The sequence below is a fragment of the Budorcas taxicolor genome, chromosome 11 (assembly GCF_023091745.1).
Source record: "Budorcas taxicolor isolate Tak-1 chromosome 11, Takin1.1, whole genome shotgun sequence".
NCBI classification, from domain to species: Eukaryota; Metazoa; Chordata; class Mammalia; order Artiodactyla; family Bovidae; genus Budorcas; species Budorcas taxicolor.
The window spans coordinates 86,083,872-86,107,767 of NC_068920.1; the positions used below are offsets into that span (position 1 = coordinate 86,083,872).

The 23,896-nt window shown below is 39.0% G+C and overlaps 1 protein-coding gene across 2 annotated transcripts in view; it reads left to right on the forward strand.

Moving 5' to 3' along the window:
• The first annotated feature begins 372 nt into the window (after positions 1–372).
• Positions 373–23,896, forward strand: part of PPM1B (protein phosphatase, Mg2+/Mn2+ dependent 1B) — an 84,174-nt gene continuing 60,650 nt past the window's right edge. For both annotated transcript variants that reach the window (XM_052647643.1, XM_052647642.1), the window contains exon 1: positions 373–798. The gene's annotated coding sequence lies outside the window, so the exon portion shown is untranslated. The remainder of the gene's footprint in view (positions 799–23,896) is intronic.

Genomic DNA, 23,896 nt, shown 5'->3' on the forward strand with positions numbered 1-23,896 from the left:
GACGACAGTCTCTACTTATGGCTGCTAGGGTGGGTTGGTCCCTGATATCTGGGCGGCATAGCAGAGGCGGGGCTGAATGAAGTAAAGGGTAATGATGGGTTGGGTCTCACTCAGTGGGCGGTGTTTGATGGATAGCTGACCTTGCCAATTGAAAATGGTCACTTGTGTCCAATGGGAAACTAAGAGCCCAAGGGCGGGGCCTTGTGGGCGGGGAAAACTAAGGACGGAGATACTGGGGCTGCCGGACTGGGAGGGCGGTGATTGACGGGCCGGCCAACCAACCGGCTTCAGTGAGAGGCCGCGTGGCGTCCCAATGGGTGGGAATGGGGGCGGGGCTCTCCGAGAGGCGGGGAAGGACAGGGTGCGGGGAGGGCGTTGCAGAAGGAGCGGAGCGGCTGCTGCTCAATGGCGGAAAAGCCGCCGGTGCTCTGACCGCCTCGTCCCCCTAGCAGTTGCGGGGGAGTTTCCTGCCGGCGCGGCTGGAGTCTCTGTTTCTCAGGGTTAGGTGGCTGGAAGATGCTCCAGAGAGACGAGGCTGCGGCGGAGGAGGTGGCGGCGGCCGAATCGGCAGCGGCGCTAGGGTGGAAAGAAGGCGGCAGCGGCGGCGGCGGCGGCGTGCGGGGCCCCAGGGTGTAAACAGCCCCGGAGGCGGCGGAGGCGGTGGCCGAGACCCCGAGCGGGAAGCGGCGGCTGAGGCAGGGTCGCGCCTCCGTTGGAAGCCTGGGCTGAGTGCAGCAGGGGGGCTCTGCGGCGGTCGCGAGCGGACGCCCTAGACCTCGCCTCCCTCCCTCGCCCCAGGTAAGGCCGCTGGGCGACCCGGCGAAGGGGAAGCGGCTCGCGGGCACCGCGGAGGCCCCGGACCGTTTTCGGGGTGCCGCCGAACCTCGGCTGGGATCTCTGCCCTCCTAATCCTCGTCTCTTTTCTTGGGCCGCGGAGCCCGGAGGAGCGGTACGCCGGGCCTGGCTCCTGGCTAGGCCCCTTCCCCGCCGCCTCCGCGTTCGGCCGAGGTTGGGAGAGGCTCGGGGCCGGGAATTTTAGTTTGCTTCAACGTCTGAAAGTAAACTGCTTGTTCCTGTTCTCTGCGAGCATCTCTATCATCTGAAAGCACTGGGGCTACTCCAGGCCTTAACTCGTTCCGTCCTGGTGCATGCCTATATGAAAACACTACCTTTTCCCATTTGTTTCCTTATTAGCTTCTGCCCTCTGCGCTCCACTTCACTTCCTTGTTAAATCTTCTTTCTCGCTCTTCTATTTCTGCGTCTCATCACCTTTTTTTTCCTTAGTGACTTTAAATCGTTTCTCTTTCTCTTCTCAGCCGACTCCGGGCTTCCTTCCTTGCCCTTCCGAGCAGTCCTTTTCGGATGTCTGTCTTTTTACAGTGAGGCTACTATCTTCAGTATTCCAAATCCACCAGAGGCCCATTAAGAATAGACTCACCAGTTTTAAGCGGCAGATCAGTTTTTTGATTAACTGAGCCTGTCCGTTTTAAAAAATTGTGTTATTAAATGCAGAGTGTGGAAATAGCCCTCAAGTTATTTTAAAAATGAAGAGCTCAGTGAGTGTTGTAAGAGTTATTTCATTTTTCAAGTTGCATGACCTCCAATGTCAGATTGACTAGCTCTAGAACATTTGCCCATTTTAAGCGTTTAATAGCGACCCACATTCATCAGTATTCAAGTTGGCTTAAAAACAACTTGGAAACTTTAGAAAGAAGACATAACAACTAGGAAGCTGTTTTGATGAAGGCACTGCTAACTACCTTTTAAAACAGGCTCCACATGTTTAATGTATCAAAATAAAGTTGGCGGGAGTCTTGTAAAAAGGATTATTTAGGAATTTGAGTAGTCTCAGTGTTATGTAGCTATTTTAGGAGAAACATTCTTTTTCGGTTAACAATCGTTTACAACTCCTGTGATGGGAGAATTACCGAGGTTTATTGCGGGATTAACACAGGAACTCATTTTATTTGCGCTACTGAGTGGATGCAGAAGTGGTAAATTGTTCAGGGTAGATAGTGCAAGCCAGTATGTTCCAGTGGATGGAAAAGTATGCCACCAACACTGAATGCTAATAGACATTATTTCATTTACTTTTTCTGTTGTGCAATAGCAAAGTTATTATTGTTGGCCTACTTTTAAATAGTGCATTTCTAAACAAATAGTGAGGCAGGTTATTCTAATTATTATTATAGTAGTCTTTTCCAAGTGTACAGCCTTTTAAAAATATAGCTAAAATTACACTATTGAATAATGGTAATTTATTAAAGGAATAATTTTGTAGGCTTCTTGAACAGACAATGGTTTCAACAGCACTTTTATTTAGTATTTGAACAGATTTTGTTAGTCAACAGATTTTCAGGGATAATCCTGATTTTTACTGTGCTGCTTTCTCTCAGTTGCTTCTTTGTCTATTTTTTTTTAATGGTCGTTTGTGTTTTCTCATCATTTATTTTTGCTCTCATAAAGTCTTACCACAGTTTCTGCAGTGTTTCTTTATGTTGCATTGTCAATATGGAATAGTATTTTTATTATATCTTTCATAACCATTAAGTTTTCCCCAGTTTCTTGGACATTATCCTTTAGATTTATGTTGTGATTCTTCTCTTAGATGTGACCAACAGAGCTTTAAACATCTGTTTTCTTATACTGGGTGTCTGATTTTCTGTAAAGACTTGAGGAATAAGTGAAAGCCTTTTCAGTTTGTCTGCTAGGTCAGTAAATACTATTTTATGTTAGTAATTCACATGTAATTATCAAATCCCTTAAGAATACATCATTTGAAGAAGTGGGATAGTATCTAAAATAAGAACACCTCGTTCACAATTTGACAAGGTCAGAAAAAGTGGCTCTCATTGACAGTTAATTTTCTTACATAATTTTCTTATGGAGTCCTTTGAATTAAAATGTTGTGCGGATAGACTCTCGCTTGGCATTTGTGGAAGAGTAGAATTTGCCATTGGATTGTTTAGCAATCATAGTGTTTCATTAAAAATTGGCTGAGCCTGTAATGGAAGAATTTGCACACATGTCCTTGTAGGTGGATTGGTAAACATTTACTACACATGATACTGGGAGTGAATGTTCCCCCTTCACACAGACACACACACACACTCATTGGTGTTAGTTACACATTTTGTCTACATTATATGAATGTTTGTATACTATGTGTAATTATTTAGAAATATTTTTTGACATCTAACGTAGAAAGTAATAAAATAGTATGATCCTAACTCTACAGTAGTCCTTCATAAGATTAATAGCATGAATAAAATTAATTTATTAAAATAAAACTCATAGTATTTTACTTTTCTGTGAAATATGACTTTCACAGTTCACTGATTTAAGAAGAAGTTAGTTGACAAAAAACTGACAGTTTCAGTGTTCTAAGAGTTGTAAGTTTTTCAAATTACAAAATTTTCAAGTAATACTTGGTTAAAATTATAGGGAGCAGTAAGGATTTGGGGGAATATGGATTTCAATGATTTTTTTCACACTGTAACTGATTTTTTTAATTTTTCCTTAGCTAATTTCAGAATTTGGATTGAAACAATACTGAATTTATTTTAGCAACTTTAAAGTTTTATTTTAGAATGTATCATATATCAGAATTGTGAATTAGGAGGATTGATTAATTGGGGATTTGAGATAAGATTCCTGGAAATTGAGAAAACCCCAGAAGTGTAATCTAGATTGCCGTCCACCTTGCTGTCCTGTACTCACAAACTTAACAGTCAAGGTAAAATATTGTAGATTGGGAAGTATTGATTTTTATACTTTTTGCTTTGATTATCATAAAATTTGTAGAATGATAGAGCTTGTCATCAGCTTTTAGCAGCTGACCTCACAAATATAGGTGAAGAAAAAGATACATGGAGTTCAATATCCATTTCATTTTATTCCTGTTTTAGGTGGTGGTACTTCTTTACATCAAAACATTGATTTAAAATAAAATAACTTTCAGTGTTTTAAACTAATTTAAGTATGCTAATATCTCTGATTAGCCATTTTGAAATCTTTTTTTCAAGTGAAATATTTCTAAGGTGATTTAACCTCCTTGTGTATATTTGACTTGAGTTATACTTTTCAGCGTTTTCTCTGGTTTGTCCCCAAACCACCACCGTTTAGAATGATTTGATCAAGTAGTTGAATCAGTGTTATAAAAATAAGTCTTCACTGAATTCTTGCTAAAGTTACAAAACTTTCAAAAGTGTAGTCTGTAGTTTCATTTATCAGACTTTATGATGATTTTGAGATTGAGTTTTTAATATCAACTAGCAACCTAGGAAACAAGTACATATGGTTGCTTATACCTTTTTTTTTTTTCGAGTTTTCAGAGTGTTTTACTTGTACCCTTAATAATAACAGATATAAACATTTTGCTCTGAATTATGGTTAAGTCATGATACAGAGTTTCTCAAGTTTTTTTCTTTTTCTGTAGCTAGCTTCTGACCACACCTTCTATACCGTAACAGATGTACACTTCATAATAACTTATTTAACTTTGGAACCCAGTAGTTTAACAGTCAAGTGTAGCGTTTAACTTCTTATAATTAAACATTTAATTGGTTTGTAACATTTAAAGCATAGTTTGCTAATTTAAAGCTTTTATGACTTAATAAGTGTAATGGTAAACTTATGTGAAAATGGATTCAGAGTTTTCTTTTGGAGTATGGTGAATTATAAAGATTATGTTTATTGGCTTTAAATTGATTTCTTGAAAATTAAAGATCTTAAAGTTTCGAGACATAACACTAGTTGGAATATGTGCTTTGCATCCTTTTGAACAAAAGATCTATTAAAACATGGTCTGAGGTATAGAAGAGAGAGAAACATTGGAAGACTTCTATTTAATATTAAGGAACTTGTCTCACTTTGAGAGATGGGACTGATCACCGGTAGTCATTTAGGAAGGGTCAGACCTGTGTCTATCTGGCTCTGTTTTTAATCTCTGTAGAAGGACCTTCACTTCAAAATAGGTGGTAAATGAAAAGTGCATTTGTATGAAAAACCTTTTCATGGAAAACTTGTCAAATGTGGTTATGTCATTAGGTATAACTGAATTTGTTATATAAGAAAAAAGCCAGGTGTATAGATTTTGTTTGATAAGTAGTTCATACCTGAGAAGTAGGTTTGATAAATTTGTGAAGTTCTGAAGGATTTCAAAGCACTTTTGAAAGCTTGAGAGTAATGTGACTGATTCTTAAGTATAATGGCATTTTCTTGATGTAGGTATGTATAAGTGTACTCCTGACCTTGAAAAGGGATGGTTAATAGATATTCTTATAAGTAGGAAAATCTAATAGTGTTCATATAACTCATGGGTGCTTAAACTTGTCTTGGCAAAGAGTTTTTCCTTCTTCAGATTAAAACAATACTTGAGTTAACGAACTGGTGTTATCTGTTGAACACAGGTGGCCCTTCTTAGTCTCTTACAAAGAGGAAATAAACTCAAAGCGACTTTCTAAAAAGATAGAATGTAAGGGAGATAAAATTTAGATATGAGGAGCTTCCTGTTACTTTTGCTTACTTTAGGTTACCAACCCAGTGAGAAGTAAAAAAATTGGTAGAACTTAATAGTATTTAGTCTGTAGGCTGCCCTGCTCTTATGTGTGTGCTCAGTGCTGTCTGACTCTATGCGACCCCGCGGTCTGCAGCCTGCCAGACTGCTCAGTCCATGGAGTTTTCCAGGCAAGAATACTGGAGTGGGTTGCCATTTTCTACTTTCCAGGCAAGAGGCCCAACAAAATAACAAAATCCTTGCCCGCAGAGATCTTATGTTCTGATAACAAACTCTTCCTTAGTTTACAACTGTGCTCCCTTCATGGGTGACTTGAATTGAGTGGGATTTGGCATGTGTGATGTTTTCTGCACTTTGCTTAGAAGCTGTGATTAGAGCTTTACTATTTTTAACAAGAGAGAAGGAAGAGGAGGTTTTCTATAACTGGACGAAAACTGGAATATGAAAAGAGGAAGTAGGAAGGGGGAAATAGTATTGTACCGAAGATTAAAATGTGAGCCAAAGATAAAAAAAAGAGATTCCTACATTAGGCATGTGGGAAGCTGGGGAAAACACCATTTACTGTCCAATCTTGGATAGAGGAGTTCTTGGACAGGAGAATGGGAGAAAAGATGAAATAGTGGGAGAAGGATAAAGAGGGCTTTTAAACAAGTCTGGTTTAAGTAACTTGGGATGTTCCTATAAAATATATGTTATTTGTGTTGGAAAAGACCCTTTTCCTTTTCTTTTGTGAACATAGTTGAAAGATTAGTGGTTGGCCAGTAGTGTCTGAAATACTGTCGCTGATTTGTGACCGTTAATCTGTCTCCGGTTAGTTGACAGTTCTGTTGGGGTTAGCTGATGGAGGCAGTCCATCTCTTCGTTTATTGTCCTCCAGTTGCCCTGTATACCGAACTGCATCCCTTAATTCCATAGCTGTTTATGTATTACTTGAAGCTGTGCCTTTGTTTTCCTGCCTTGTAGGTTTCTGCATGACGATGTCCTGTTGTACTTAGGAGACAAAGCAAGTGCTTAGTTTTCTACTTTCTGTTTATAGCTTTTCTTAGTGACGATCCAGTTTGGTAAAGAAGTCTCTTCTTGAGTTTACACAAAACATTGCACACTTTTAAAGATAAGCATCAGAGATCTTTGATGTTTGTTTTTGTTTTAATGCATAATTGTTTTTTGCTTTCATTTATGAGTCATTCCGTCAGAGTCTCATGTGATCTTGCTTGCTGCAGTGAATTGAGATTGATTTTTTTATTTTAAAGCAAATCAACCTCTGTTTATTTCAGTGCTGCAATATGAAAATGAACACTAGTTCCCATTCATGACCTAAGAGACTCCCTTTATAACACGAGAATAAGCCTTCAGAGTACTGGTTTCACTTAATGTAATTTTGTAACTGTATTTATCACTTTTATCAAAACTCCAATGTGCAGAACTTGAACTTTTGAATATATTAAATTTAAGACTGTAATTCAGACAAGGTTCATTAAGCTGTTCAAAATCTGGACATCTTTGAGTGCATATATTTTAGTCCGAAAAATGAAGCAAAAATAACCTTACTTGATTTCTAAAGTTATCTTTTATAAAGTGTTGGTGATTATAGGTCCTAAATATAAGGAAGTTGAGTTTAGCTTCTTTCTATTCAACTGTTTTGGAGTGTTTTGAATCAGAATGTGAAAGTGAAATAGTAACTTTTAGCTTAAGACATAATAGATTCAGTTATACTTTCATTTTGTTTTTGTTTTATAAAATCTGACTCTAGTTTGTAAGGGAAGTAGAGGCTTCTAAGGATTAGTGATGATTTAGGATGTTATTACTCTTAACATCTTGAGTCTTTTTCTCAGTGATAGGTTTGTATTTTAGTTCAGTTTATTTGCTGTTGGGCTTTTGGTTTATGTTGCTCTTTCTGCCTCTGTCTTTGCTTACTTGCTTTTTTTTTAAGTATAGGGTGGCCACCAAATCTGGAAACAACAACAAAAAACCATACACGATGAATGGTTTATTGATATTATAGAATATGTTAACATAATACCTACGTTTTCAGACTTTATGACCATCCTACAGAGTGGAATTCATGTAAGTAGGTCTTCTGTTTTTGTTTGGATATATATTAATTACATGGTTATTATGGAATCAGGTATAGGGTATTGAATATAAAGGAGTAGAGATGCATAGTTAATGATAGAGAGCTGGCTAGAATAACGTTGATCCTGCGATTTAAGGGGACTGAAAACTATCTAACAAGGTAAAAATAAGTGTGATGGTTAGTTGGTTTGTAATATTTGGCTAACAAAGTTTGGGAGATGCTGGATAAGCAGTAGCTTCAGGACTATATTTGAGATGGTCTCAGGAAGAGTCGGACACGACTGACTTCACTTTCTCTTTTCACTTTCATGCATTGGAGAAGGCAGTGGCACCCCATTCCAGTACTCTCGCCTAGAAAATCCCATGGACAGAGGAGCCTGGTAGGCCATAGTCCATGGGGTCGAGAAGAGTCGGACACGACTGAGCGACTTCAGTTTCACTTTTCCCTTGCATGCATTGGAGAAGGAAATGGCAACCCACTCCAGTGTTCTTGCTTGGAGGATCCCAGGGACGGGGGAGCCTGGTGGGCTGCCGTCTGTGGTGTCGCACAGAGTCGGACACGACTGAAGTGACTTAGCAGCAGCAGCAGAGGTGCTGACCAAACAGTGATGCAGTTAAGAGTGTTTTTAGGCCTTAGCTCTGTTATTTGAGAGTAATGCCTTTGGTAATAGTAAAATTCTTACGTCACTTAAGAATGAAAACTGGTCTACATCCGCAGAGCTAGATGAGAATGACTTTCACAAATGTGTGTGAAGCATCTTTTCAAAAGATTTAGATGCAAAAGATTTAGTGTTTTTGCTGCTATGTGCTTTTAGGTGATGCTGTCAGATGCTTGACACTGTTAACTTGTGTATGTTTGTAGGTGTATATTAAGTGTAAGAAACCTTTGTATTACTAGGGGTTATGTTTCTTGGAAACTTTTCCAAAGGAAGGAAGGTGATAGGAAGCATAGACTCTATAAAGTCAGAATGCTTCTATCTGAGTCCCTCTTCCCCCATTCTGTAGATTGGATAACTTAAAGCAATTACTTAATGTTTCTAAGCCTCAGTTTTCTCTTTTGTACAGTGAGGCTATTTCATAAAATTGTTTAGTTGGACTATTCCATGTGAAGTCGTTACCATGGAGCCTTGGAATGTTATAATTTGAGTGCTTTCTCTTATTGCTGTAACTGCTATTACTACAGCTTCTAAATGATACTGGTACATTAGAAGGCGGAAGGCCCTGTTTGAGATTCCCACTGAACCTTTTAATGATTCTGTGACTTGGTGAGTTATATATTCTTTCTCGGATTTAGTGGCCTTAATCTGTAATGTAATGTTTTTGAGTTACGGCAGAGAGCTGAACCATTTGATGTCTTGAGGTCCTTTTGATTCTGAAATTTAGAGCTCAGTCTTAAGATTGTCATTTCCTTCCAAAGTGTAAGCTACATAAGGATAACAACTGTGTTCTGTGTGGAGATTTATCCATTTATCTCTGTTATATAAACATTTGTTGAATACATTTTCCCATAAAAAACAATATCTTTTAGGGGGAGGAGAATAGAGAGTAATAAGAGGGAAGGAAGGTTTGCATTCCTTCTCAAGAACTTGGTGCTTATTGTGTTAAAGGTATGAACACGGATTCCTGCTGCTTAGTTTTATTTAGTACATAAATAGTGTCTGCTAGCATTAGATACTTTAGGGGACAAAGATTATCAGTCTGCCATGTGTGGGATGAGGAAGGGAGTAATCGTGTACATGAATTGTCATACATGGTGAAAAGTAAAGATGCTATAAAGGAACTGTAAGTGTATTTTATTGGGAGGATGATTCTGAAGCTGAAACTCCAATACTTTGGCCACTTGATGCAAAGAAGTGACTCACTGGAAAAGACCCTGATGCTGGGAAAGATTGAAGGCGGGAGGAGAAGGGGATGACAGAGGATGAGATGGTTGGATGGCATCACTGACTCAGTGGACGTGAGTTTGAGTAAACTCCAGGAGTTGGTGATGGCCAGGGAGGCCTGGCGTGCTGCAGTCCATGGGGTCGCAAAGAGTCGGACACGACTGAGCGACTGAACTGAACTGAGGTGTATTTTATATATTAAGAATCCTTATAAAATGTATAAAAAATCAAATGGCAGTATAATTAGATTGTCTTACCTTGTAATTTGCTTTGTTCTCACTTTTAGAAATCAGATGCTTAAAAGGAAAAGCATCAGGGCTGTGAACTTTAGGAAAGTTTACAACCTTAAGAACTTTTACTGAAACTTAAGACTAATATTTATGGAGGAGATCGATGAAAAAAATTAATAAATATATAATCCCATTGCATTTTGGCCTTTGTATTATGAAAATTTTTAATCCTATGGAATATTGTAACAGTACACTGAGTTCCCATGTGAAAGTGAAAGTTGTCAGTCGTGTCCGACTCTTCGACCCCATGGGACGGTAACCTGCCAGGCTCCTCTGTCCATGGAATTCTCCAGGCAGAAATACTGGAATGGGTAGCCATTCCCTTTTCCAGGGGATCTTCCCAACCCAGGGATCAAACCCGGATCTCCCTCACTGCAGGTGGTTTCTTTACTGTCTGAGTCACCAGGGAATCCCCCTTATGTATACCACCACCTAAATTCAGTGGTATTTTATATTTTTGCCATATTTGCGTCATCCATAATCTTGCTGAACCATTTGAAAATATATTAGAAGCATCATGTAATTTCACCCCTAAATACTTAAGTATGAATCTCCCAAAAATGACATTTCCTTTATACTTAAAATACTTATATCATGCATAGTATTAGTATCCAATTCCTAGAAGTCATGTAATTCTCAATCAAAATGTCTTCTATAGGTTTTTTCCTCTCCGTACCAAGGTTTAGTGAAGGATCTTGCATTATATTGCATTTGCTGTTGTATCTCAGTTCTCTTTTAAATTTAAGCACTAGTTTTAAAAAATGAGTTTCTGAAGAGACCAATTATTTTGTAAAATGTCCTGTATTCAGAATTTCTCTGATTGGTTCTTTGAAAATTGTCTAAAACTTCACTGGAGACTGTGTTAAATTCAGTTTAAACATTTGGCCGTGATGCCTCATAGGTGATGCTGCTTCGTGCTACGCCACATCAGGAGGTATTACAGAATGATTGGTTGCACTGTTAGCGGTGCTAAGTTTGATGGCTGGGTTAAGGTGGTGATTGTTCAGTGTCTCCCTGGACAAGAAACATTTTCTCTTTTGAGATTACCAGGTAATTCATGGCATATTTTGTTACTGTAAAAATCTTTCTCCTTCAGACTTTGACTTAATGGGTTTATTGATATCTTTTTAAAAGATAGATCTGGACAGGCGTTACCAAACCATAGCTTACTGGCCAAATTTGGTCTGCTGCCTGAGTCCATAAATAAAGTTTTATTGGAATACAGCCATGCTCATTTGTTTACATACTGTTTCACTACTTTTCCACTACAGTGGCAGAGTTAAGTAGCTGTGACACAAACCAGATGGCCCTGCAGAGCTCCAGATATTTACTGTTTGGTGCTTTATAGAATAAGTTTGCTGACCCCTCCAGTTTGTATTCTCCTTTTTCTCATCATGTTGTTAGTAGTGGTATAAAACCAGTGTTTATATGTTGCCTCTCCTGCGTCCTGATGTATTATTCAAGGTATAATTGCTTTTCACATGGTTGAAATTGTGAAGTTTTTGCTTATGTCCCCCCAAAGCATAAATACATAGTATATAAAATCATATGTTAAAAAGCGAATATTTCAGACCTAAAAAGAATAAAGAACCCCAAAGTACCCACTGTGCATTTTTAGTTTAGGATGTAGAACATTACTGATACAGTTGAAGCCGTTCTGTAGTCTTCCTGGATACCAGCCTTCCTTTCCCACTGTCTTGAATGCTGTGCCTTCTGTTGCCTATACAGTCTCCATGTATATATATGTATCTGTGTGTAACATATAGAACTGTCTTAAGAGATTTTGTAGTTTCTGTACATAATTATATATGGAATGTCTTTTTATACAATTAGCATTTCTGCAGAGTTCTTCCTTGTTGATCTATTCCTCTTTTTAATAGTGTTGCATTGTATCCCGTTGTGTGATTATAACACATTTGTCTAATGTCTTTGGATGAACATTTGGGATTACTTTGCATATGTATACAATTGTGCCGAAACATAAATTACATCTTTTTATATGTGTGTGTTAAAGTTTCTCTAGAACACAAGGTTAGAAGTATAATTGCTAAATTGCAGGTTATTCTTATAACCTACCTAGATATTTCCAAAATTCTCTCTAAAGTGGCTGTACCAATTTATCCTCTGGCCAGTGGTATAGACAACTTTTGTTTCTGTTACTCTAGGGCTTCCCTGGTGGCTCAGCTGGTAAAGAATCCGCCTGCAATGCAGGAGACCTGGGTTCGATCCCTGGGTTGGGAAGATCCCCTGGAGAAGGGAAATGCTACCCATTCCAGTATTCTGGCCTGGAGAATTTCATGGACTGTATAGTCCATGGGGTCACAAAGAGTCGGACATGACTGAGTGACTTTCACTTCACTTCATGTCAATATCAGTGCTGTCTTATATAAATATAATGTTGGTCATACATGTGACTTAAAATTTTCTAGTCATTAACAAAAAAGGTGAAGTCAGTTTTAGTGATGTATTTTATTTAATCATTATATAAAAAATACCATTTCAGTATATAAACAATAAAATTAGTGAGATTTTTGCATTCTCTTTCCTATTAAGTCATCAAAATGTGGTATGTATTTTATATTTAACAGCAAGTCTCAATTTGGGTTAGCCACACTTCAGATTCTTACTAGTCATCAGTGGTTAGTAGCTGTTAGCAGAGCTCTTATATCGTTGTCTCCATTCAGTACTAAGAATTCCTCCCCCTGCCCCATATTTCATTATAACGTTAATTTTGTATTTCGTGTGATTTGTGAGGGTGAACATTCTCATATGTTTATTGGCCATTTAAATTTCCCCTTTTGTGTATTTACTGTTTTCATTTGCCCTAGTTTCTGTTTTCCTGGTTTCTTTCTTAATGACAAAATATTATAGATGTAAATATTGGGTATACTTTGCCACTAGCATGCTGGTGATTTTGTCAATTGTGTTTTAAGAGTTTTTACGGAAGTGTCTCTCTAAAATGACACATTAAACATTTTAACCTAAAGCTAGTTTTAAAATGACTCCAAAAATATTTGGATTGAAGTGAAGTATTTGAACGTTTATCAGGTGGTGCTAGTGTTAAAGAACCCACCTGCCAATGTGCGAAAAGATGCAAGTTTTATCCTTGGATTGGGAAGATCCTCTGGAGGAGGGCATGGCTACCCACTCCAGTATTCTTGCCTGGAGAATCCCAGGGACGGAGGAGCCTGGCACAGTCGACAGTCAATAGGGTCGCAAAGAGTTGGATGCGACTGGAGTGACTTAGCACATTTGCATACACTTGAGGGAGAAAAGGGGGATGGGATGATTGCTTTACACTTAAATAATCCTTTGTGTGTATTTCTTTTCCTTCCCTTTGTTCTGCTTAATCTTTTAGTCTTGCTTCTTTCCTTAACTGTAACCTCAAGGACTCTAGGAAGAACTACCTTGAATGGATTCTGGCCTAGAGTTAAAAATGTTCTCAATAAAGGCTATAGGGCTCCACTGAGGTAGGGATTTGGGGCTTCTTTATATGCTGCATCTGAAAAAAACCCAGGTGACAAATTCATTAGCATGCCCTCTGTCTGCAGTTAAGTGGGTGTAATTGATTGGGTGCTTTAAATGCGAAGATCCTCTGGAGAAGGAAATGGCAAACCACACCAGTATTCTTGCCTGGAGAATCCCAGGGACAGTGGAGTCTACCCGACTACATACAGTCCCTGGGGTCGCAAAGAGTCGGACATGACTGAGCGACTAACACCTTATATGTGAAACACCAAAAGTAAATTTGCTGAAAATCCAGAACTGCTTTTACTTAATAAATGCTCCAGTAGATGACGGGTTAGTCTTTTGATATAATATTTTTATGAATGTTAGAATTAGAATGGCTGCCTTGGAATCTTTTCTTACAGGAGTATCTTTTAACTTAATGCATTTTTTACTCAAGCCCTGTTAGTTGCCAGGGTCACAAGTTAGGATATGAGAGGAGGTAAGAAATGCAAAATGTTAAAAGGAATATGGATGATTGTATAAGAATGGTGAGACGGTGGGATAAGGGTTGGAGAAGGCATCAAGGAAGTATTATTTCATAGTTACCCCGAATATCTGGTTATCTTAGTTAAAGAAGGTAGGCAAATTGCCCATGAGGTAGGAGTAAGCATGCTGTACTTGGTCTGTGTAAGTCCTCAGCAGGCAGATTAGAGAAGAAGGTTCCAGACTGGATATTTCATACTTAATTTTAGTTGGGGAGTGGGAAGAAGCTGTATTTTTTGGGGACAGTTAAGGTATGTTTTAAGGAAATCAAATTGGTAGTAATATGGAAAGTGGATGGAAGGAAGGGGAGATTGAAGTCAGGGAGACCAATCAGGAAGCTGTGAGATAATCCAGAGGATAGGTTATATTAAAGGCTTAAGATTGGAGGGTAAGTGATACACTTAAATGGAAAATGTGGTGGGATGTGGTGTTGAAGTAGTTGGATTTATATAAATGGTTTATAGTTTCTAGCCCCAGTTAAAAGGATTACAGATAACGTAGATTCAGTTCAGTCGCTCAGTCGTGTCTGACTCTTCGTGGCCCCGTGAATTGCAGCATGTCAGGCCTGCCTGTCCATCACCAACTCCCGGAGTTCACTCAGACTCACGTCCATCCAGTCGGTGATGCCATCCAGCCATCTCATCCTCTGTCGTCCCCTTCTCCTCCTGCCCTCAGTCCCTCCCAGCGTCAAGAGTCCTTTCCAATGAGTCACCTCGCGTGAGGTGGCCAAAGTACTGGAGTTTCAGTCTTAGCATCAGTCCTTCCAAAGAACACCCAGGACTGATCTCCTTTAGAATGGACTAGTTGGATCTCCTTGCAGTCCATGGGACTCTAAAGAGTCTTCTCCAACACCACAGTTCAAAAGTATCAATTCTTCAGCGCTCAGCTCTCTTCACAGTCCAACTCTCACATCCATACATGACTACTGGAAAAACCATAGCCTTGACTAGACGGACCTTTGTAGGCAAAGTAATGTCTCTGCTTTTTACTATGCTATCTAGGTTGGTTATAACTTTCCTTCCAAGGAGTAAGTGTCTTTTTATTTTCATGGCTGCAGTCACCATCTGCAGCATAGGTAGTTAATACAGATAGTAGTTAGTTTGGGATATGAGGGTGTTTTGGTGGCAGAGATGAAGATTTTGGTTATGTTTGAAGAAATATGTACAAACATTTTAATGATTAAAATCTGCACTAAAATTCACCTGAAAATCTACGAGTGATAGCTGAAGCAGTGAGATTGGATCAGAGGACAGACACTGTGTTTTGGGTTGAAGTCTGCTTAATGTTTTGGGGGGCCCAATTCTCTCTTGAATTTAGGAAGCTGAAGGAAAAAGAATGAACATGAATGGTTGTGTTTTGAATTTGAGTGTTTTCAGAGTCAGCAGAAGTGTCAAGAGTTTCAGGAAGGGTGGCATTTTCAGTAGCGTGATGTGTCACAAAGTAGCTTATCTTGCGAAGCCTCCTTTTTAGGACCAGTTGTTGTTAAGTCACCCAGTCGTGTCCAACTCTTTGCCATCCCATGAACTTCTGTATGCCAAGCCTCCCTGTCCCTCCTCATCTGACGTTTGCCCAAGTTCACATCCATTGCATCAGTGATGCCATCCAACCATCTCAACTTCTGATGCCTTCTTCTCCCTCTGCCTTCAATCTTTCCCAGCATCAGGGACATTTTCAGTTTGTCCGCTTTTCACATCAGATGACCAAAATACTGGAGTTTCAGCTTCAGCATAAGTCCTTCCTATGAGTATTCAGCCTTGATCTCCCTTAAGATTGACCGGTTTGAGTTCCTTGCTGTGCAAGGGACTCTCAGGAGCCCTCTCCACTGCCACAGTTTGAAGGCATAAATTCTTCGGCACTCTCCCTCCTTTACAGTCTAGCTCTCACGACCTTTCATGACCGCTGGGAAGACCATAGCCTTGACTTACACAGACCTTTGTCGGCAGAGTAGTGTCTGCTTTTCAACACACTGTCTAGGTTTGTCATAGTTTTCCTGCCAAGAGGCAAACGTCCTCTGATTTCATGGTTGTATTCACCATCCACAGTGACTTTAGAGCCCACGAAAAGGAAATCTGTCACTACTTCTCTTTCCCCCTTTATTTGCCATGAAGTAACGGGGCCGGATGCCATGATCTTTCTTTTCTTTTTTTTTTTTTTTTTTTAGTATTTAGTATTAAGCCAGCTCTTTCAGTCTCTTCCTTCACCTTCATCAAGAGGCTCTTTAGTTCCTCTTGGTTTTCTGCCTTTAGAGTGGTATCCACATATCTGAGGTAGTTGATATTTCTCCTTCCTGTCTTGATTCCAGCTTGTAACTCATCCAGCCTTGCATTTCTCATTATGCGCTCAATGTATAGATTAAACAGACCGGGTGACAGCAGACAGCTCTGTCGTACTCCTTTCTCAATCTGGAACCTCTATACAGGGTTCTTAGGAGACAAGCAAGATGGTTTGGTATTCCCATCTCTTTAAGAGCTTTCCAGTTTATTAGGACCAGACTGTTGTATGTATGAATAAGTCTTTTAAGCGGGAGTTGATTCTAGCAAGCAAAAGATCAGTGTTTGAGTTGTTTTTGCCAGGAATATTATGTGAGACATTCTAGATAAGTTATTCATAATCTAACCATGCTCCAGGGTAAAGTAAATTCATTTTGGTGGGTATTAGGACTATGACTGTACTTTAGAGTCTTTATCTATTCCACCTCAATAACTTATCATAAATAGATCACTAAAAGGATTATATAATCAAGCCTACAAATGAAAATTTCTCCAAAAACTTATTGAAACCTTTGCTGTCTGATTTTTTTTCTTCTTCTACTTTTATAGCCTGAAGTCATTTATTTAGGATAGAGGAGAAGACAGAGAACAGCTGGAAGTTAAATCACGTAGCCCTGAACTTACTTTATTGTAATTGGTAATTGAAAAACCTTTGGAATTAAGAGCAGTTATGTTATTCCTGAGTTGCTTTGCTGAAGTTAAGAAAGGTCATTTCTGTCAGTATGTTTGAAGTCAGTCATGGAGTAAAATGAACAAGTATAAAATCATGACAAAATCCAAGCTACCTTTAGCCCTTGTTTCATTATTCAGGTAGTCAAATACAGGTAGGACATGAGCTACTTCTGATTTTAGCAACATGAGCTGAAAATTATAGTCTTAGGGTCCAAAGGGAAAATGCTTTTACCTTATAATATCAAGCTTTTAATGGACATATGCAGGTATCTGATAGTGTGTTCTTTATACTGGCCTAAACTTTCTTTGGGCTTTGCCTCAGCCTGTTTCAAGTCTGTTAGGGCTGAAAATTTTCAAAGTCGAGGAAGCAATAAAAAGAAACAAACTAATGATAACCACAACATGGATGGATCTCTGAAACATGCCAAGTGAAAGAGGGCAGATGCAAAGGAGTATGTACTATGATTCTGTGTACATGAAATTTTAGAAAAGGCAAAAGTACGCTGAGAGCAGACGAGTGTTTGCCTAAGTCTAGAGGTGATAGGGAGATTATCCTCAAAGGGGCACAGAGGAACTTTTTGGTGAGATAAAAGTGTTCTGTATCTTTATTGTGTGTAGTGGTGGTTACTCAAGTGTATACGTTTGTTCACAGCTCATCAAACTGTATACATAAAATGGGTACATTTTATTATACATAAAACAGCAGCAGCCAGAGGTCTTCAGCAACAAGAACAAGTTGGGCAACAGAATGGAACTTTATGGATTGGACTCTAATCCCAGGTTTTCATAGTGAAGTGACCTTGACCTGCTTTTTGACAGTAAAGCTAACACTGATGTTACCTCTTCATGTGTGCTGACAGGGATTTATCCATATGAGAAGGTAATTCAGATAAATGCAGTGGTTGTTACTACATCAGAAATATGTAAACGTGTGTATAAGTAAACGTGTGTATATATATATCAGCTGAAATGTTCTGATAATATCTAGTTTATTAAATTTTTTTTCTGGTTTGCTGGTTTTAGAAGTCATTGAAAGGATTTCAGAAATGAAAAAAGCATTAAAAAATATTTAAATAGTACTTCAGCCTAGTTGGGAAAACTTGAGACTGCAGTATATTAGGGCAATCATTCTCTTATATCAAATAGTTTCTCATGTCAATTTATATATTATTGATCTCAAATATAAACTATAGTTTTTTTATTTGAATATATCTGATTTTATTTATGTGTTAGACTGCTTATGATAGACTAAAGTATGATTTGTGGATTATAATGGTAATACTAGCTAATACTTCTGAAGCACTTACTCCTTGCCAGGACCTTCATGCAGTTAACCTGCACTGTCTCATTCAGTTACTACAGCCGCTCTGTGACACAGGTGCTTTTATTACTCTTCATCTGTTAGATGAATACATCACGGCTCTGAGGAAATTAAATAATTAGGTCAGAGTGGCACAGAAAGTGGTTGAGCTGGCACAGAAAGTGTTTACTTTGTGTTAACGTCCATACTGATTTTTTTTTTTTAATGTAAACTCTTGAGAGGGAGAGTGGTGATTTAACAGAGAGGGCATAGCTGCAGATGCTCTGGCCCATAATTGTACCTTTGACACCAAAGAGTCTGGCGTTTCTGGCTTTTGGCAGCCTGTCATGGCAGGCAGTACTTCATGGATCTGGTCGTGACGGCCATTGGGAATGAGGTTTCTGTCATTCTTGAGGACTTTGATGCAACAGTCTGGCTCTTTGCCCTCAGGAAACCTTTTCACCTCTTACTCTTCCTCATCCTCACAATGACATCCTTATGTCATTGTCTCAAATCAGGTCTCCCTGGAAGGCCTCATGGGAACAATATTTCGTGCTTTCCTGTGTGTTCATACAGGTTTGTCCATACTCTTCTGTACTTGAAAGTTAGTTTTGCTGTATATAAAATTCATGAGAAATATTTTCTTTCTTTGCATATCTTAAAATATCACTGTTTTCTGGCATAGAGCGCTGCTATCAAAGTTTGATGCCAATCTGACATAGCAGACTGTATATTCTTCACAGTTCAGATGCATGTGGGGTCTGATTTTTAGAGGACACTGTACGTATCCAGAGGATTGGGAAAGTCCCCTGGAGGAGGGCATGGCAGCCCACTCCAGTATTCTTGCCTGAGTATTCTTGCTCCTGATTGACAGAGCAGCCTGGCAGGCTATAGTCTGTAGGGTCGCATAGAGTTGGACACAACTGAAGCGACTTAGCACAGCAGCACATATGTATCCAAACAGAGATGGATTTTTGTTTTCTCATTAAATTGGCAGCTAAAGTGAAATGCCACTGTCAACAAAGCTGTTTCCATTTTTTAAACTATTTTTTCTTTATTGAAGGGCGATGGAAAGGATTAAGAACTGGTACTGTTGCCCTAAATTTGACATCTCTAACTATGCTTTTGAGTTTGAACAAGAAAATACGTTATTCTCATATATGATGAACTTCACTTATAAATTAATTTCACAAAATCTGACTTACTGAATTATTTTCATAATCTAATCTAAAGCTGTAGTTTCCAAATTTGGGGGAATTCTTAAAACTGCCCAGCATGGTCTCATCATGACATCCGTTTATTACTGCAGCTGGGTGTGGTCAAGGCTAGGTGGTCCTTAGTCATGTCCGACTCTTTGTTATCCCATGATGGACTGTAGCCCGCCAGGCTCCTCTGTCCATGGGATTTCCCAACAAGAATAGTGGAGTGGGTTGCCGTTACCTATTCTGAGGGATCTTCCCGACCCACGGATTGAACCCGTGTCTCCTTCATTGGTAGGTGGATTCTTTACCACTGAGCCACCTGGGAAGCCCCAGTGCCTCGTTACCCAGCTGTTATTATAAAAACTGTTAAAAGTATCAATTTAACAGCTACTCAGACCCTTTTGAACTTTCCATTTCATTTTTTATAAAAATCTTAAACAAATGCCATCCATGTAACAATTCACCAAAGTTGATTTGGAGGCAGGGACAACTTTGAATTTAGTTATAAAAGTATTAAAAATTGGAAGGACGGTTAAGGGATAAGAACCAAATGTTGTCTTTGGTGAATGAGAAAAGTGTTCTTTCTTTGCTTCTTATTCAGACACTAGTATTTAGGATTTGATGCCGATATTTCTGAAAAATAATGCTTTTTAAGACTCTGAATTGGTATTAGTACTGTGTGACTCTTCATGCCTCATTTCAAGCATGAGGGATTTTATTACTCCTGTCATTAACTTTAGTGGCATATTCTAGTAAAAAGTCGTCGTCGTGTCTAGCAATAGGCTGGTAGTGAAGAATATTTGGCTATATCTTAGAAACATTTCTTGATAACCCATAGGAGAATACTAAATATAGAAAGAGACAGAAAGAGACACTGTTCAATGTATTTCATGTGCTTGATAACTTCTGTTACACTCTGAGGGTAGGTGTTATTCCCTGCGTTTTATAGAAACTGAGGCAGAGTTGAGGTTAAGTAACTTGACCAAGATTACCTGTTTTGTGGGATATCAATGGAAATCCAGGCAGCTTGGCTCTAGGTCCTTGCTTTTAACTGCAAGTAAATAGAACCATGAATTATATTGGGAAAGAATGCATATATTAAGAGGTAATAGCTGAGAATTTTCCACACTTGATGAAACTGGATTATCTCATTCAGAAAGGTTATCAATTCTCAATCTTAAAAGTACTATTTAAAAGTTTAGAGTGCTTAGTCAGTGATCTAGGTCTATAGTCTACAGCATAAAGTTAATCAACTTGTATGCTCTTTCTGCTTCTTTTTGTCCTGCTACTGAATTACAGATTTTTAGTCTTGTGGCTGCTGTGGCTAAGTCACATCAGTCGTGTCCAACTCTGTGCGACCCCACAGACGGCAGCCCAACAGGCTCCTCTGTCCATGGGATTCTCCAGGCAAGAATACTGGAGTGGCTAGTTTAAACAAAACTTCAGTTAGTCAGTTCAGTTGCTCAGTTGTGACTCTTTGAGACTCCATGGACTATAGCATGCCAGGCTTCCCTGTCCATCCCCAACTCCTGGAGCTTGCTCAGACTTGTGACTATCGAGTCGGTGATGCCATCCAACCATGTCCTCCTCTGTTGGCCCCTTCTCCTCCCACCTTCAATCTTGCCTAGCATCAGGGTCTTTTCCAGTGAATCGGTTCTTCGCATCAGGTGGCCAAAGTATTGGAGCTTTAGCATCAGTCCTCTCAATGAATAGTCAAGACTGATTGCCTTTAGAATTGACTGGATTGATCTCCTTGCAGTCCAAGAGTCTTCTCCAACACCACCATTCAAAAACATCAACTTTCTTTATAGTCCAACTCTCACATCCATACATGCCTACTGGAAAAACCATAGCTTTGACTGCTGCTGCTAAGTTGCTTCAGTCGTGTCCGACTCTGTGCGACCCCATAGACGGCAGCCCACCAGGCTCCCCCGTCCCTGGGATTCTCCAGGCAACAACACTGGAGTGTGTTGCTATTTCCTTCTCCAGTGCATGAAAGTGAAAGTGAAGTTGCTCAGTTGTGTCCAGCTCTTAGTGACCCCATGGACTGCAGCCTACCAGGCTCCTCCATCCATGGGATTTTCCAGGCAAGAGTACTGGAGTGGGGTGCCATTGCCTTCTCCAGCTTTGACTAGATGGACCTTTGTTGGCAAAGTAATGTTTCTGCTTTTTAATATGCTGTCTAGGATGGTCATAACTTTTCTTCCAAGGAGCAAGTGTCTTAATTTCATGGCTTCAGTCACCACCTGCAGTGATATTGGAGCCCATAAAAATAAAGTCTCTCACTGTTTCCATTGTTTCCCCACCTATTTGCCATGAAGACCAGATGGGACCAGATGCCATGACTTAGTTTTCTGAATGTTGACCCTTAAGCCAACTTTTTCTCTCTCCTCTTTCACTTTCATCAAGAGGCTCTTTAGTTCTTCTTCACTTTCTGCCATAGAGGTGGTGTCATTTGCATATCTGAGGTTATTGATATTTCTCCCAGCCGTCTTGATTCCAGCTTGTGCTTCGTCCAGCCCAGCATTTCGCATGATGTTTTCTGCATATAAGTTAAATAAGCAGGGTGACAATATACAGCCTTGACGTACTCCTTTCCCGATTTGGAAGCAGTCAGTTGTTACATGTCTGGTTCTATCTTGCTTCTTGGCTTGCATACAGGTTTCTCAGAAGGCAAATAAGGTGGTCTGCTATTCCCATCTCTTAAGAATTTTCCACAGTTTGTTGTGATCCACACAGGCAAAGGCTTTGGTGTAGTCAATAAAGCAGAAGTAGATGTTTTTCTGGAACTCTCTTGCTTTTTCGATGATTCAGCTCATGTTGGCAATTTGATCTTTGGTTCCTCTGCCTTTCCTGAATCCAGCTTGAACATCTGGAAATTCACAGTTACGTACTGTTGAAACCTGGCTTGGAGAATTTTGAGCATTACTTTGCTAGCGTGTGAAATGAGTACAATTGTGCCGCAGTTTGAGCATTCTTTGGCAATGCCTTTCTTTGGGATTGGAATGAAAACTGACCTTTTCCAGTCCTGTGGCCACTGCTGAGTTTTCCAAATTTGCTGGCATATGGAGAGCAGCACTTTCACAGCATCACCTTTCAGGATTTGAAGTAGCTCAACTGGAATGCCATCACCTCCACTAGCTTTGTTCCTAGCGATGCTTCCTAAGGCCCACTTGACTTCGCACTCCAGGATGTCTGGCTCCAGCAGAGTGATCACACCGTTGTGGTTATCTGGGTCATGAAGATCTTTTTTGTACAGTTCTTCTGTGTATTCTTGTCACCTCTTCTTAATTATCTTCTGCTTCTGTTAGGTTCATACCACGTCTGTCCTTTATTGTGCCCATCTTTGCATGAAATGTTCCTTGGTATCTCTAATTTTCTTAACTTAAACATAACTTGCCTGTATGCTATTATGAATGCTATAATTAGAATTACTATTTGTTATAAGCAAGTATGTTTCCATAAAGTTTTTTTTGCCTTAGATTTCTTCATTTTTAAATGTCATTATTACCTTATAACTAACTTTTTAAATTCAGAGAAATATGTTTCACATTTTAGAGTGGAAAGCAAAAAGAAAAGGTAAATTTCAGTTTATTTTGGTGATCTATTAAGTGAGTAGTCTATTGGCTCAGTAAGGGTACTTTTATATTTAACAGTTTTAAAAAATCCAAGTAGTATGTCCACAGTTAAAAAAAAATTATATAGAAGGCTTGTAACAAAGAAAATCCTGCTCTACAGAAACAGCATTTTTGATACTGTCTGTGGCTTATTCTGGTAATTACTTCCATTATCTTTAACTAAAATGTTCATACAACTATTTAGTGATTTATGTTTTAGTTAGATAGTATTATTTGATTTTTGCTGTAGAACTTGAAAGGAATTTTCTGTCATGTAGTTATGATGATGAAATGTCCCATGCCATCTGGATTCTTATTTTTATGTAGATGACTTACTTGCCCTATTTTTAACCCCAAAAGCTTAAAAAAACAATTAAAAAAATTTTTTTTAAATCGTGGTTAAAAAACAAACAAAAGTTACCATTTAAACCATTTAAAAATGTACAGTAATGACAAGTATATTCATATTATTTTGAAATAGATCTCTAGAACTTTTTCATCTTGCAAAGCTGAAATTATTCCCATTGAACAACTTCCCTCTATCCCTTCCCCCGATTCCTTGGTAACCACCATTCTACTTTCTGTTTCTGTTGTGACTGCTTATTTCACTTAGCATAGTGTTGTCAAGGTACATCCATATTGTAACATATGACAGAATTTCCTTTGTAAAGCTGAATAATTATTCATTGTATGTATATACCACATTTTATTTTTATTTTTATTTTTTTAATATACCACATTTTAAAAAATCCATTTGTCTTTGAATACTTGGGTTGCTCCTTCCTCTGGACTATTATGAGTTACGCTGCCATGAACACTGAAGGGTGTGCAAATATCTTTTTGAGATTCAGCTTCCAGATCTTTCGGATTATGTATACTGAAGTGGGATTGCTGGAACCCTTAGTAGTTCCATTCTTAATTTTCTGAGAACCACCATATTGTTCGCAAAAGGTTTAAAGACATCTTAATTTTTGGCCACGTGAAAGTTCACAAGAATCTGTCCAAACATGAGCCTTTCCCCATACTCCACTTCTCCCTCAAGCAATACACTGAGTATTTGTATCTTCCCTCAGCCTTG